Raw genomic sequence first — 14,751 nt, 5'->3', positions numbered from 1 at the left:
CCCTACGACAGACCTTTTTTTTTATGTCAAACAGCAATGTTAGGCTATCTTGGCTAAATTATTGAGTGTCTATGGGATCAAATAACATCGTGGTGATCCCATAGGCATTCAGGAATTTAGCAAAACTAAGCAAGTAAACTAAGGAAACGTGAAGCGGTGTCTTTTTCCAAGATTTGTCTGAGGGCAGGGCCACAGTGTCAGACTTTGAAAACCCCTGACTCATGGCAATCCTTTGCAAAGTTCATTGTTCCAGGTTTTGGAAGTAGGACACGTGGAGGCCAAGATGAAGGAGGGGAGGAGTAGGAGTTGAAGAAAGGTGCAGAGGAAATGATAATTTCACTCGGTGGCCTCTCACATTTCCACTTTCACTCCGAGGTATGACTGCTGAGGAGTCGACAGGAGAAGAAGAGTGAGTGATAGACAGGTGATAGGGTAAAGACGACAAGGAGTGGGTCAAGGGGGTTGACGGGGGGACGGGGACGGTAACCAACGAGAGTCATGAAAGCGAGAGAGGAGAGTAGTGGATGTGTAGCAAGCAGGTGCAAGAGTGACTGATAGTGACAGAGAGACACTGTGATTAGGGTGGCACATTTATGCCTAGAAGGGACAGGAGTGCGATGGCTGACGGTTTATTCTATTTTTTAAGAGAAGGAGAAGGGAGGGGAAGTGGAAAGGCAGACCTTTATGCTTAGAACAGTGGATTCCATTTTTCCATCCTTTCCATTTAATGATAAAACTGTTCCCAGTGTTCATAAAAATACTGCATAATAGCATGTTTCTAGTACCAGAACTATACTTGATTCATTCATTCCATATAGATCCAGCTCAGTGGGTTGTGCATGGCTCTCACACTGCAGGGGTTAGGGGTTTTGAATCCCATTGGGACATGCTGATAATGTCTTGCAATACCGCAAGGCATACTGGAAGAAAGGCAAGTTCTATATACTTTTCCCCCCCCCCTGTGCTGTATACCTCAGTAGGATGCTAGTGGTGTGCTACAAGCCTTGCTCCCACTGGACCACTGAATTATATAAATCTATGTTTCGTTGCTGTATATTGTAAAGCAGTTTGTATCAAAGTGTCCACCAAAATGTTTACCATAAATTTGTTCTCTGCATTGTGTTAAATTATGTATAGAGCCCAAAGCTAAAGGGGCTATATCATGTCCCCTGTTGTTTTTGTTGTTGTCTTCTTTAGACACCAAAATAAAGTCTTGAACAACAGAGACTCCACATATTATCACATCATAAAGCTCTTACAGCTAACATGTCAGAGCAGTTTGGACATCTCACAGTATTTTATTTTTCTTAAAACCAGATGAAAGTACAAAGTTCCTTTTTATTCGTGGTTTGTTGTGTCAGCTCCCGGGTCTCATTGTCTTCCTACGCTGTTAAATTTCTTCAGCAAGCTCTCATTTGCTACTTCCGCTGGGCGGATAAATGCACATCTGAGAAGATGCAGAGCTCTGTGGGCTTGTGGACTCTTAAGCAGCTGCCCAATAGCCAAAGAGACAACTATTGCTGCAGAGGATATTGATTGTTGGTTGGGATAGGCAGTATAGCAACAATACTTTTAATTGTTTTTTGTTAAATTATCACTTTTGGAAAAAAAAATAAGAGCAACACATTGTTCTTCCAGTACAAAAAAAACCCAAAACAAAACAAAGTTTTCACAATGACAGATGGTGAAACATAATATCTGGAGAAAAAAAAAATTAATATCTTACAAGTTTGTTCTCTTCAGTTTAGTAAAAGTGAAAACAAGCACTTATAAATTGATGCCAGCGAAGGCAAAGGAGGACGTGGAGGAGCAAAACCTTTTAAAGAAAAATGTTGTTATAATATTTATTTTATTTTAATCACGTCCAGCTAAAATTTCTCCAGAGTATAGATGCTTCATGCTATGTCTTGCTGAGTGATATTTTTCATACGGAATGGCATGCACACTATCACTAAAAACACACTCATCACACGCGCACGTGCGTGCACGCGCACACCCACGTAGGCTTTGCTTCGGCTCGAGTAACCAAACAGAAATCTAGGACAGAGTCTTATTTTGATGATTCACGACAGCATCATTTAACTAAGAATGCTGGTCTCAAAATTAGGGGTGTTAAAAAAATACCTACAGCAACCAACCTCGTAGCTGCTACGCATTACGCAGCATTTCTCCCTGGGAAAGATGCATAACTCTGGTTAGCCCTGCTGACCTCCCTGGCTGAAATTAACTCTTTAGCATGGAGCTCCCTTCATGCCGCATGACTGCACTGTTCTCTCGATTAGCCTTGTGACCCGATTGCTCTCAGCTATTTATCCAGGCGCTCGTTCTGCACAACACCTTTTCTCTCCTTGGATTAAATTGCCCGGAACATTTTGTAGCGGGGAGGGAGAAGGAATGAACGAGCCGAGAGGCCTCATCTCAGGAAGTGATGAGGCCCTGGAAGTCCTTGAGCCCTGTAAAAGAGAAGATTATTCCCACTGAGGGCCATATATATATGTGTGTGTATGTGTGTGTGTGTGTGTGTGTGTGTGTGTGTGTGTGTGTGTGCGTGTGCGTGTGTGTGTGTGTTTGCTGCGGGTGGACTACCGCACACTGAGGGGGAGTGAAGAAGTATTTACTATAGGTCAAGGTCATACTCTTGTCTCCTATTTTTTACACATTGAGAGAGAGAGAGGTTAATAATATGGGATACTGGGGTACAGGACATGGGGAGGAGGAGAGAGGGAGGATGGGGGAGCATGGCTTTTCAATACTAGCGGCAATACAATGTCTGAGTTTTGGTACTAGTTTTGATACTATTTTTTTTTTCCTATATACTTTACTTAAGAACTTTTTCTACTATAACCTTTTTCGCAATCACAGAAGATCTTTGCCTAAATACAATTAACAAATACCTCCGATTGGGCAGCTCCCCTCAGCATCGGAACCCAATGCATGGAGGCACCCTTTAGCGAACCGGGCTTTCAACTAACTGCAAAGTAAACCCACCCACGGTGTTATTTGACGGTCGGAGCAAGTGACATAGTATTAATAGTGTGAGAGTCCATTCAAGGCAGGCGGTAAGGGTGGTGGATCGGTCAAACAAACATGAGACATTCAACCAGGAGACGGCTGTTTGTGAAACTAAACTAACCCGTATGAAACTAAAAGTAACGTTGATTTATTTTGTCAGTTGTTAGTCACGTGAGTCACGTGATTTGCTAGTCAGTGAAATTAATGTCTGCCACAACCGTTTCCTTACCATATTAAGTGGTTGTGTTGCCTAAACCTAACTTCCCGTGGAATCGACCGCTGCATGTAACAAGTGTATATTGACACGCCACCCATCCGTCCAAAAGTAACGAAAGTGGGGTAGCCCCTGCATCGGCCTCTGATGCCGAGGGGCACTATAACCAAGCGGCGGTACTTGAGGAGTTGGAAGTGAGAATGTGTTGCTTGTGGCCTTCATCAAGGTCTCTAATTCAACAGTACTGCAATAAATCCCTGTTTTTGAGAGGTTGTTATTCAACTTCATGATCAATTTGGAGGCTGTAGTTTGTGGTACTTTTGAGTTGTATTGTGTTATACTGACAGGTTTCCACACCATTTTTACATGATGGTAGGTTAAATAACAGAAACACCACAAGCTACCTCCTCCAAAATGATCATATATTTTAATCAACAACACTCTTAAATAGTTAAAAAAAAAAAAAAATTAAAAAATGGCAACCTCAATGAAGATTGGATTTATCGCAGGGCTGTTGTAATACACTGTATTAGTTTTAGCTGGGTGTACCTAATAAACTGTCAGGTGTAAATCACTTATAAAATGTCTCGCTTGACAGTTCACGATCAGCAAAAGGATGGAGTTCAGCTTTTGAATTCACGCTAATATCACATATCTACTCTAATGAAATCCTGTGGTTGGTGTATTTTTCCTACCCACCACAAATAAACCACACCAGAGTCCTCAAATAAACTCACACCAGAAAAGTTTGTTTAGTCTGCACCAGAGTTTGATTGGCAGCTTTCAAATGAACTGAACCAAACAGGCAAGTCCACCAGAATTCGTTTGAACTGCACCAAGCATCTTTCATTTCTTGACAGTTCCCAACACTGTGTTACGAACACATTTTGATCAGTATCAAAAGAGTATTTAGGTTCAATACGTATCCGCTGATCCGTCTATCTGCAGTATCTATCAAGTGTTCTTGTGCCCATGTTTCTCTATCCTGACTTTCTCTGTTGTCACTTCCCTCTGGTTATCTCTACATTTCGAGGCCATCCTTTCTTTTTTAGCACCCATAAAGCTTATACGGGCTGAAAAGTTACGATTGCAGTTTTACAGAATGCGATCCTCTGCAGGTACAGCCATGTTGTGAAATCCCTCTTTCTATCACACCAGGGGAAGGAAAAAGTTGGCAGACTCACATTTGTTAATGCCAGATATTAATCCTCTCTGCCAAAGATATGAGAGTTATTATGAACGAGAACCTCCGTGATTAATGCCGCACATCACAGTATAACTTCGACCTTACCCGGCAGAAATATCACAGATGATAATGCGCAAGAGACCCAAAGTGCACCTCAAGCAAAAAAAAAAAAAACAGTTTTCAGAGTATGGAATTACGGCAAGGTAGAATGATCTGATATCAGAAAGATCTTTGGGCCTGGATTTAGTAGATAAATCCTAATGAAAGGCACTTGATCACCCATGACTAAATGCCTGATCGCTCTTCTAAAACAACTGAACTGAAGAAGGTTTTCAGAAGAACAATGTCATGTCTTCAATCAAAACGTCTGCCTAGTGATATGGATCTAACTTTTCCAGACATTTTTGAAAAGTGCTTTTATCGTGAATTCAAAATGATCCTAGTTGTGATCCATTTAAGTCTCTTGGATAAGGAGTTCCAAATACTGATCCTCTGAACAGAGACAGCTGTCTGTGCAAAGTAGGTTCAGTCAGAGACACTAATGTCAAGGAATCGACCAATTATAGCAGATGGTTTCAGTGAGACTCGACAACCTTGTCTCTGCTCTTTGAGGGAGAAGAATCCAAAGATTCGGTGCACCAATAGAGTGCTGCAGGGATGACAATTTTTTTGTATGCCAACCAAGAAGTTAGCATCGCCCTGGTTTCGTCGACAAAAAGTCAGTGGGATTTTTCCATTAGGTGTTGGATTATTGCAGAAAATAAGCTCTTTGGCAAACAAACATTTATGGTATTACATGCGTTTTGTTCTGCAAAATGATCTTCAAGAATGAACGTCACTTTTTTTATTTATTTTTGAAGCGTAAATGCACTCGCCAGAAGTAAAAAGCTAAAGTCAGGCTATAAACGAACTACACCACAGTCGCATGACTTCACGTCAACACCACTAAGCTAAAGGTGGACTAGTGTTCAGCGTGATGACGTTTAGTAGTCTAATTTTGCTACTTGTCAGCAACCGCCTTTTTTAAGACAAGTTTCAACATTCACGAGTGGGATTTCATTTATTTTATTTTATGTTGTAGAACAAAACTTTAAAACCTGTTAAGCTAAACTGCAGACCTTATTTCAGGCATCTAACCAAAAACCCATTAAAAAAAAAAACATTGACTTCAAGACAAGGGAACCGGAAGTACAAAAATGTTAACTCATTTCCTGGTTTTAGGACTCATTCCAGTCTACGAGGAAGAAGGAATCCCTTCTTAATAAACACATACATGAACATTAAATCTTACGTAAATCAGCAATCCCAAAAAACGTAGCACATAAAAGAGGAGGTCGGGGTGGCGGAGGAAGCTGCAGTAGAAGTATCAGGTTATAATGTCTGTTCTGTACATCAGCATGAATGGGATTGGATGTTGCAAGTCAGCTGGTTGGCCAAGCACCTCAATGAGCCAGTGATTGTGAAGGATGAAAGAAGCAGCGGATGCCAATCAGCTAATGTAAACTCGACTTACGATTACGCTAAGCTCCACTTTTGCAAAAGGATGCCATACAATTTCTTACAGATGCACATCAAAAACTCTTTCAATAGTCACAGAGCAGATTCTTTACATAGCTATCTGCTTGTTACGTAAGTCTCCATCTCCAATATACCAACCTTATGTGATTCTTCTGCACAAGCCATCAAGGCCACTCTCTACAGGCAGGAGTGGGTCATGTGGGTGGCTGTGAGCACGCTCGTATGAGCGAAAATATGCCGTTTTACGTGAGCATGAAGTCATGGTTGTGCATTTGTGTGAATGGGCAGACAGATCATATCGGTGTGTCTTGGTTTTTAGAACATGTTGTTCCAAAAGGCCTATAGTATAGTAAATTACAGACATTACAGAAATTACACACTCTAGCACTTATATTATGGAAGCCAATCATGCTCAAGTGCAGGGCTACTATATCTACAAAATTGTCTGGTACAAAACAGAACGCACTGTAACTGAACAGTTCAGAGTAAACCTGAGTAGATATTATAACGAAACACAGCACACAATGCATTAGAAGCTTCTATCTGACTGTACCAGAGCATAATAGTTGCATACAACACAGAAAAACGTACACAAAGACAACGTCCATTCATAAAAAACACTGCAATATCAATAATAGCACGACAATAAATATGTTTCAACTCAATCTCCCAGTTCCCAGCTGAAAGCAGGGTAACCATGTAGGAATCTGGGACACCACTAGTGTTATCAGTGCTTGGCTGAGTCACCGACTCGTTGAGCTTCTCTTGTTTTGTTTTTTTCTTTTGGGTTTCACCTCTATTTTCTGCTCTCTTATCATTTTTTTCCCCCTCACATCCTTCCATTTCACCTAAAAGAAAAAAGCAAAACAGCAGAAAGTGGGTCTGATTCAGCTCCCCGTCTTGCTGGAGCAATACCTCGCTACTGCTAAGCCACATTAAGCCTGTGAATGACTGTGTGTGGGAGCACCAAGTGTTGGGGTGCATATCCGAGTGCAATGACCCCAAAGATTGCCCCCCCCGTCCTGCTGCGCTGACCCTTCCCTCGGATGAAAGGTGGTCAACAGAGTATAGAGGTAAGTGGTGTGTGAGTGTTTGTACATACTCAGGAGAGAGGATGAGGGCGGGAGTCAGCGCCAGAGTATCATTTCTTCTGCCACTTCTACCAAGTGGAGAACCAAAGTCTGACTCTTCTCATGCCACTCTCTTATGATTCATGAAAAACACCTGCCAGAGTGTGCTCTGGGCTGCTCTGGGCTGCTTTGGCCCGCGAGCTAAGTGCCCATGCATATGCAGTTTGTGTGTATATGTGTATGTGTGTGTTTTAATCAAAGAACATTTGCACGAATGCATTTCAGCGTGTAGGCAGATGTATGAATGGACCGACATGGCCGACATCAACATGTGTGCTTATACACGAGATAAAGATACTGTAGACACTCACACAAAGGCAATGAATACATGCCAAAAGACCTATTTTTGGTGCTATATCAGTGTTCAAGACAGAAAAATCTGAAAATGATAAAAGAACATCAGAAATATTTTAAGGAAAAAGAAAGACAAATAAATAATAATGAAAGGAAATTAATTAAATATTTGACTACAAAAAAAAAAAATCAACAAAGCATGAGAGTGAGAACAAATAAGCAAAGACAAAAGAGAGGCAGGAAGAAAAAGTCATAGCAACAGCAGCTGCCCTTCACCACAGTTTGAGATCAGCCGTCTGCAGACTCCATTCACCTCTCCGTCAGACGCACGACCGGCGACCACGTGTGGACACTGATTTATAATCCACCTCCCTCCCTCCGTCCCTCTGCGAGCCCACCGACCCGCATCGCTTCCGTTCCTTCACGGCGTCAGCATGACGGTGTTTCTATGGCAACAGCATACCACTGCAGAAGCAAAATGTGAGCCGTCATCGATCTGTACGTGTGGCTGTGTCATGTACATACATATCACTGTTATGTGAAAAGCCTCGCGGTTAAATGCCAAGTTGGGTTTGGAAGTGATATTTTTGGCAGATCTGTATCGGAGGGAGAGAGAGGCAGGAAGGAGATGAAGGCGGGGAGAGGGCAATGACGTGACAAAGATCGTAGGCTGCACTGTCAGAGTTCAGTTTAGCTCTTTTGTCATGAATTTGTGTCAAGGATTAGAAGCTTTTCTTTAGGTGATATAATATTTCCAACCATGACCATTTTAGAAACCACTGATAAACCACAAAAAAAGAAGTTAAATAACTGTTCTATTTACTCCCTCTACAAAACCATTTTGGTCCAGACTGAAACTTCTCAAAAACTATTGGATAGATTGCCATGACATTTTGTACAGACATTTATAATGTTACAAGTTACATCCCCATACAACTAAACTGCAGTCTCAATTACTCTTGGAAGGAAACATATTTTGTCGTGGATTACGATTGTCTGACGTATCACAAAAAAAGTCTGCGGATGGCCACAGCAAACGACATAGTACAACAAGTGACAAGTGAGTAGTATATCGAGGTACCGTTAATGAAAATTACATGGAATATTAACGTTATTGAAAGTTATGTTGTGTAATAACGAGTACAACAATCTAGAAAGTCCACTACGGGCGAGAGGGGTGGTGGATGGGTCAAACTAACACCAGTCTTTTCCCCAGTATGCAACAGTTTTGGCTAGAAAGGAACCGTCTTGTGTAAATATGAAGTCACGTTGTCATTGTAATTGGAGCAGCTTGGGGTAAACAACTCTGAAAGGATTAGATGCCCTTCGTGGGGGATGGAAGACTGTTGTATTAACGTTGTAAACAGATGATATCATGCAGGTTCATAAGAAACTCCTTCAGCTCTGACAGTGACCAGCCCGCCACGGACAGACCCAGGTCCGGTTTCCCGGCAGTCGGAGCTTCGGCGGGAGGTGGAGAGCTCGGTGCCCCGGCAGAAGAAGCTCCTTGTTTCCGGGAGCCAACACCGCCACCACACTGCTGGAGGCCATGACCATATTGCTGGGAGGGAAGTGAGGCACAGGAGAACCAGAACCAGGACTGCGTGAGGCAGACTGTCAGATCCTGCTGCAGTAAAAAAATAGGTTTTCTAAAAGGGACTCTGGTGCTCGGAAACACTACCGCTTTTATCCGTAGGGGCTGCCAGAATCAACACAGAGTGATAATAAAATTAAATGAAAATGAAGATAATAAAAATCATGACTTCATTACATTACTAGAACCTACTCTTAAACAACACTGCATTCAAATTAGCATAGTAATAATGTCACACAGAACTGCAAATGCAACCTTCCTACAAGTGTAGAGATACACGATGCCTGCAGAACGTAAATACATGAACACCAACTCTCGCGAACACATACAAACTCTCGTATGGGAATGTAATTTTGTTGGAGACTGGGTTGGGTGCAGATATTCATGATGTCCGAAGGATGTATCTTAAGGACTGTGGTGATCCCGACCTTTCCTCTAGCACTACCACGAATGAAATGTCTCACCGACGATTGAACAGATTGTTGTGGAATTTGATAAAGACATTTGTGTTCCCCACAGGTTCAATTGTAATGTTATCCTTGTTCCCTTTTCCATCCAGCTTCATCATCAGATCAGAAGTTTAATTTGTCCACTACTTTGATTTATGACCAAATACCTGAAAAACTGGGATTGGAATTGACATTCCCATCATCTTAAGCTGTATTTGTTAAACACATGCTGGCATGCTAACAGGCTAAAGTAAGATGGTGAACATTGTAAGCATTGTACTTGCTCAAAGCGCCACTGTGCCTATAGCCTCACAAAGCTGCTACCATGGCTGTACACTCTGTCTTATTTAATGGTATCTGCTCTTGGTGCTGCTTTCTTGTCTGTTGGAGTTTCATGATTTGATTAGTCAATGTTGAAGACATTTCCCTGCTGCATTCACAGATAATACAATATCTAAATCAGGATACTAGGTTTTCACCCAGGGAACTGTGGTATCTTTAAACACTGTGTGTCAGACTGAGGCCGAGATATAAAGTGCACCAACATTGGCTTTACAACAAGTTCACCAGGGGCTCAAGCTTATCTCACATCGATCCATTTAACATGCTTCTAGCTGTGTCGTAAACACTGCTACACTGGCTTACCGCACGATACAGAGGTTTCTGCACAAACATGCTAAACCATGGGTGTAATTGTCTGTAATTGATCCGGCCATTGCAGCGCAGTATTGGCCTGATACGGGCGGTCTTGCTTGCCCATGCTTTGAATGAATTGTTCTGGCCATCCCTGCATTGATCGTCCCTTTGATTGTAGCTCTGTAGCTTTGCTCGGAGTCCGCTGGACTGTAAATCCATCGAAATTCTCATCTTGTTATGGAACTGAGGGAAAGAAAAGGCTGAAGTAGAAGACAGAGGGTGAGGGGGTGGAGGGCAGAGCGATAGACCGCAATGACTGTGCGATGTGGGAGTTGGAAGGTTTGAAAATATCTAATAAGAGAAAGAAAAATGGGGAAAAAAGGGCAATTTGAGATTGAGAATGAAAGTGAAATGAAACAAAGCCAATTTGGCAGTTTGGAAGGGCTTGTGTTGATCTGTGTGTATATATGTTGTGTGTGTGTGTGTGTGTGTGTGTTAGTGTGTGTAGGTGTGAAACAAACACAGTCAGCCTGTGGGGCTGAGAAAACTAGATTCTGAATCCATTTTGAAGGCACACAAATGACCTTGGGGCCCCCGCAGACGGGCAGAAGCGGGTCCTGCACCAACCTGATTCAACTTCTCTCTTCATATCTGCTGCTGCCGAGTGAGAAAGAGGTAAGAGAGGAGTGGAGGAGAGATGGAGTGGGTCTGTCTGTCCAGTAGCTTATAAAAAGTCCATTATGGTACGCTTCTATCAGTTTGGGCTCTCCCAGATGGACCCTGGAGTAAATGGACAGCACCAGAGAGCTATAAGCTCAGATTTGATATACGGCTGAGAAATAGCTGTGCGTGTGTGTTTGTGAGTGTGTGCGCCTGTGTGTGTGTGTGATTGTGCGTGTTTTGGAGAGTGTGCATTCAATCATATACGCTGCACTGCAAAGAGCTGACAGTAGTCAACGGCGAACATTTCCGTGCTACTGTTTTTTGTGCATGCCTTATACTTAACACAGCTGTTTTACCATATTACCATATGCGATCCCCCTGCCACACACACATACACACTCACATACATACAGTCTTCCCAGCAGGCTTAAATCCCGGCTCAGTCTGACAAAGGAGCCTGTGGCTCTAACTGGCTCTGCCCCAATCCCCTTCCCCAGCCTGCTGCTTTGTACGGGGCTCAAAACCGCTTTACTGCATGACGTTTATTTATCAGCCATATTTACTTCCTATTGTGTAGGGGTGTATATGTGTGTGTATGTGTGTCTCAGCGTGCGTCTGTTGCCACGTCAAGGTATTTTTGAGCTTTTGTGTCACTGCTAATGTGTGTATTTAGGTGTTAAATATGCTGTGTTCATGCCTTCACGCTCGTGTGTGTTCATCGCGGGTATATCCCGCCCGCTCTTTGCATTAAGTTCAAGGAAGCTGACAAATGCATCTGCTGCTGAGTGATAGCGCTCAGCGGGCTGTGAATGGGACTTTGTCCTTCTACATGCTACTTTATCAGCCGTTTGTTGGGAGGAAGGAGAGAAAATAGCCTTGAGTGAGGAGGTGGATGTTTGAGAACCATTGCTTTATTCTTAGCAAGGCAAACAAATCAAGTGGTTATCCTCAAATAACCAGCGACATTAACATTTTGTGGAATTGCAATGCAATCAGTTGAACAGTGGGACCAGCATTGTGATGACTTTTCTGCTTGCATTTTTCATTTGATGAACTCCTGTCAGTAGGTTGCACTTGTTTAATGTCATTTAGCAACAGGGAATAGGATCCAAGACATTTTTTCAAAAGAAAATGTCACAGATTATCACTTTATGTACTATCGTGAAGATGTAAACTGGCTTCAACTGGCTACAAAACTCACTGAAATGACTGACTGAAATGATGACATGTCTACTGGCACTTAACAGAATGATTTATCCTTTGCTCTCTAACTGTCCAAAGGACATCTCTTAACACAGTAATACCCATTACCAGTAACTGCCACCAAGTCTATTACAATGTTTGTGATTAAATTGCCTTGATAAGTTCTTATACCTGTCAGTATTAAAGTCACTAGTTTTATTGTACACCTATAAGTATCAAGTTCAACCTTTGCACTTGGCCAATCACAAGATTATTGACCTTACAGGGATAGTTTGGGTGTTTTGAAATGGGGTTGTATGAGGTATTTATCCATAGTCGGTGTATTACTTACAGTAGATGACGGTTGGCACGCCCCCAGCTTGGAGAAACAAACAGGAGTACTGGCACGGGTAAAAAGCAATACAGTGCTGTGGACAGGACCGGAAGAAAAACAAATTTTAGCCACTTAAAAGAAAGGCTCACCTAAAAAAAAAAAAAAGATATCCGTTTAAGTGTACGATATATTTAGAATATTTTCAGCGCTTGATCTTGCCGTCAGGCAGCCTTTTTTTCCGACAGGGAACTGACCTGAAAATGAAACTTATCTAGGCTCTCTTAAAAGCAGCCAGACTCCGTCGACAAAAACAGTACAGATAAGTTTCACTTTCAGTTCAGTTCCCTGTCGGAAAATATTCTTAATATAGCGTACACTTAAACAGATTTCGCTAGATTTTCTTTTAGGTGGCTAAAATACATTTTGATGCTGGCCGATCCACAGCTTTGCTCCTGTGTCAGTACTCCTGTCTGTTTCTCCAAACTGGGGGCACACCAACCATCACCTACTGCAAGTAATACACCTACTATGGTACATCATACAACCCCCATTCAAAAGTATGAACTATCTTTTTAACTTATTCACCTAGAGACGAGGAGACAGCTGAAATGGGTTGACAAAAGCAGGGTTTTGCACTCTGCAATCTTTTTTCCAGTTTTATTTCTGTTCTTTCAACATCTAGTGTTCTTGTTAAATCAGCTGAATGAGATCAGAGAAGTTGCTTTTAGCAGACCCTGACTCCTGTAGACTCAAATGTCCTCACATCCTGAATAATATATATAAATGATGACCTATCATTTTTCTTTTTTTTTTCTTAATGCACCGCATTGCAACTACAGCACAGGTGATCTCTTCATTTGTCAGGGCGAGATTCTAAAAGACGTTTTCTCTTCACTGACACTTCTGTCAGATGACACTGAAGCATCAGCACTACTACAAGTAAAATTTCAAATCTCCTCCTCTGCTCCCGACCAATCACAGGATTATCGACCCTGCTCATGATTGGAAGTGATACTGCCAGCTATATGGATGGAAAATAGATTCCCCTGGAGATGAAGAAACAGCTGAAATGGGTGGAAAAAAGTAGGGATGAGAGAGTGCAAGAAGATTTGATGAAGTGTGCGATGATGTGTCCATTAAAGTGCGGTCCAGAACATTAAACAATATAGTGGGGTTTGTAAAGGTCAGTACTCTCGAGGGGTTTATCCATATTGATCTTTGCTTTCGATTGTGCAGGACTCTGCACCTGTGTCCATCTAAATCCTCCTCTGTGCTTTGGACCTAGCGGAGAGAGGGAACGAAAGAGAGACAATCAGAGACAGAGAGAGAAATAAAGAGATAGAGAGAAAAGTCGTCCTCACTGGTCATTTTATGTGAGACATTACTCCTCTGTCCTGCTTCACTGACCTCTGTGTCTCAGAAGCACAGAAGTGCAGAATATACACCTACACACAGGGCTTAATTTGTGCCCGATTCTGCCAGAGAATGATTCAGAAACTCCCAGATCGGGACCAGCACTTCCTCTGTCGCTCTCTAAATAAATCAATACATTTTCTGAGATGTTTGAAAGTGAAATTCTGAAACTTTATCTTGTTGAACTTTGTGGTGTCTTGTGTGCCATTGATTACCCGCTGACGTCAATCACGAATCCTTTCAGTAGGGAGTTAGACCTTAAACCGACCAAACACTGGGTCAGTGGGGTGGTGATATTAGCAGCACTTGTTTTGCTAAGAACATGGGGTTGCTCGCTTTGTTGCAGCCGTTAGTAGACAGGAACAGCAGGAGGGATTTGAAAAGGATGAGGAGAACTTGGCTTCTCATTTCAGCCCACAATTGTTGTGTTTGTCATCTGAAATGAAGACAGCAGATTTTGTTTATTAACCTGTTGTCCCTTAGCCCCATCCCTCAGACAAAATGCCTAAAATAACTACCCAAATGAATCAGGAATAGCTCTTCAACCATCAGACTTATATGCATATTTTGGGTCTCCTTTGAAAGGTAAGAAGCTAAGGAATATGAATCAATTGTAAGTAAATTAAAATATATTACCATGGAGATTATAAAGGAGATGCAAAAAAAGGAAAAAAAAAAAAATTTTAAGTTAAGTTTTTTAATTTCATAGGCAGTATCACATTATGACAAAGATCCCATGGATAATAATGCAACTGAATGTATTTTACTAATTACTACAACTGGGACTGTAAATTTGATTAAAATATGTTAAAATACACCATTTATGATACAATTAATATACTCAGGCGCTCTCCATGTTTTGGACATGTTTACTGTTTACATGTTGACTGTCTACTGGGAGTTTTACTTCAAAACACTATTTATTTCCCTATAGCCATGTTACAAATAACATGAATCTCCCAAAACATTGAAATAGCAATAAACACAATTAATATTGATCAATATTAATATATGACAGTCAGAGCTCCAGCTGTGCAAGTCAGACAAACTTGACTGATTCAGAGGTCTGCTGTGTTTTGCCTGAGACTCACCCAGACTTCCCATCAGCCCCAACTTTGCTGTAGAA

General features: G+C 41.8%; 1 protein-coding gene across 7 annotated transcripts in view; it reads left to right on the top strand.

Moving 5' to 3' along the window:
• The window catches only part of adgrb2 (adhesion G protein-coupled receptor B2), a 318,655-nt gene that overhangs the window by 167,490 nt on the left and 136,414 nt on the right, over positions 1-14,751 (top strand). Inside the window, exon 1 of one of the 7 annotated variants that reach the window (XM_074613906.1) lies at positions 11,542-11,759. The exons of the other annotated variants lie outside the window; for them this stretch is intronic. The gene's annotated coding sequence lies outside the window, so the exon portion shown is untranslated. Of the gene's footprint in view, positions 1-11,541; positions 11,760-14,751 lie in introns of those variants that run through there. 7 annotated transcript variants of the gene reach the window in all.

Source organism: Sebastes fasciatus, chromosome 17 (genome assembly GCF_043250625.1).
Source record: "Sebastes fasciatus isolate fSebFas1 chromosome 17, fSebFas1.pri, whole genome shotgun sequence".
Lineage (NCBI taxonomy): Eukaryota > Metazoa > Chordata > Actinopteri > Perciformes > Sebastidae > Sebastes > Sebastes fasciatus.
The sequence above is the reverse complement of the archived record's forward strand: the minus strand, read 5'-3'. Positions and strand labels throughout refer to the sequence as shown.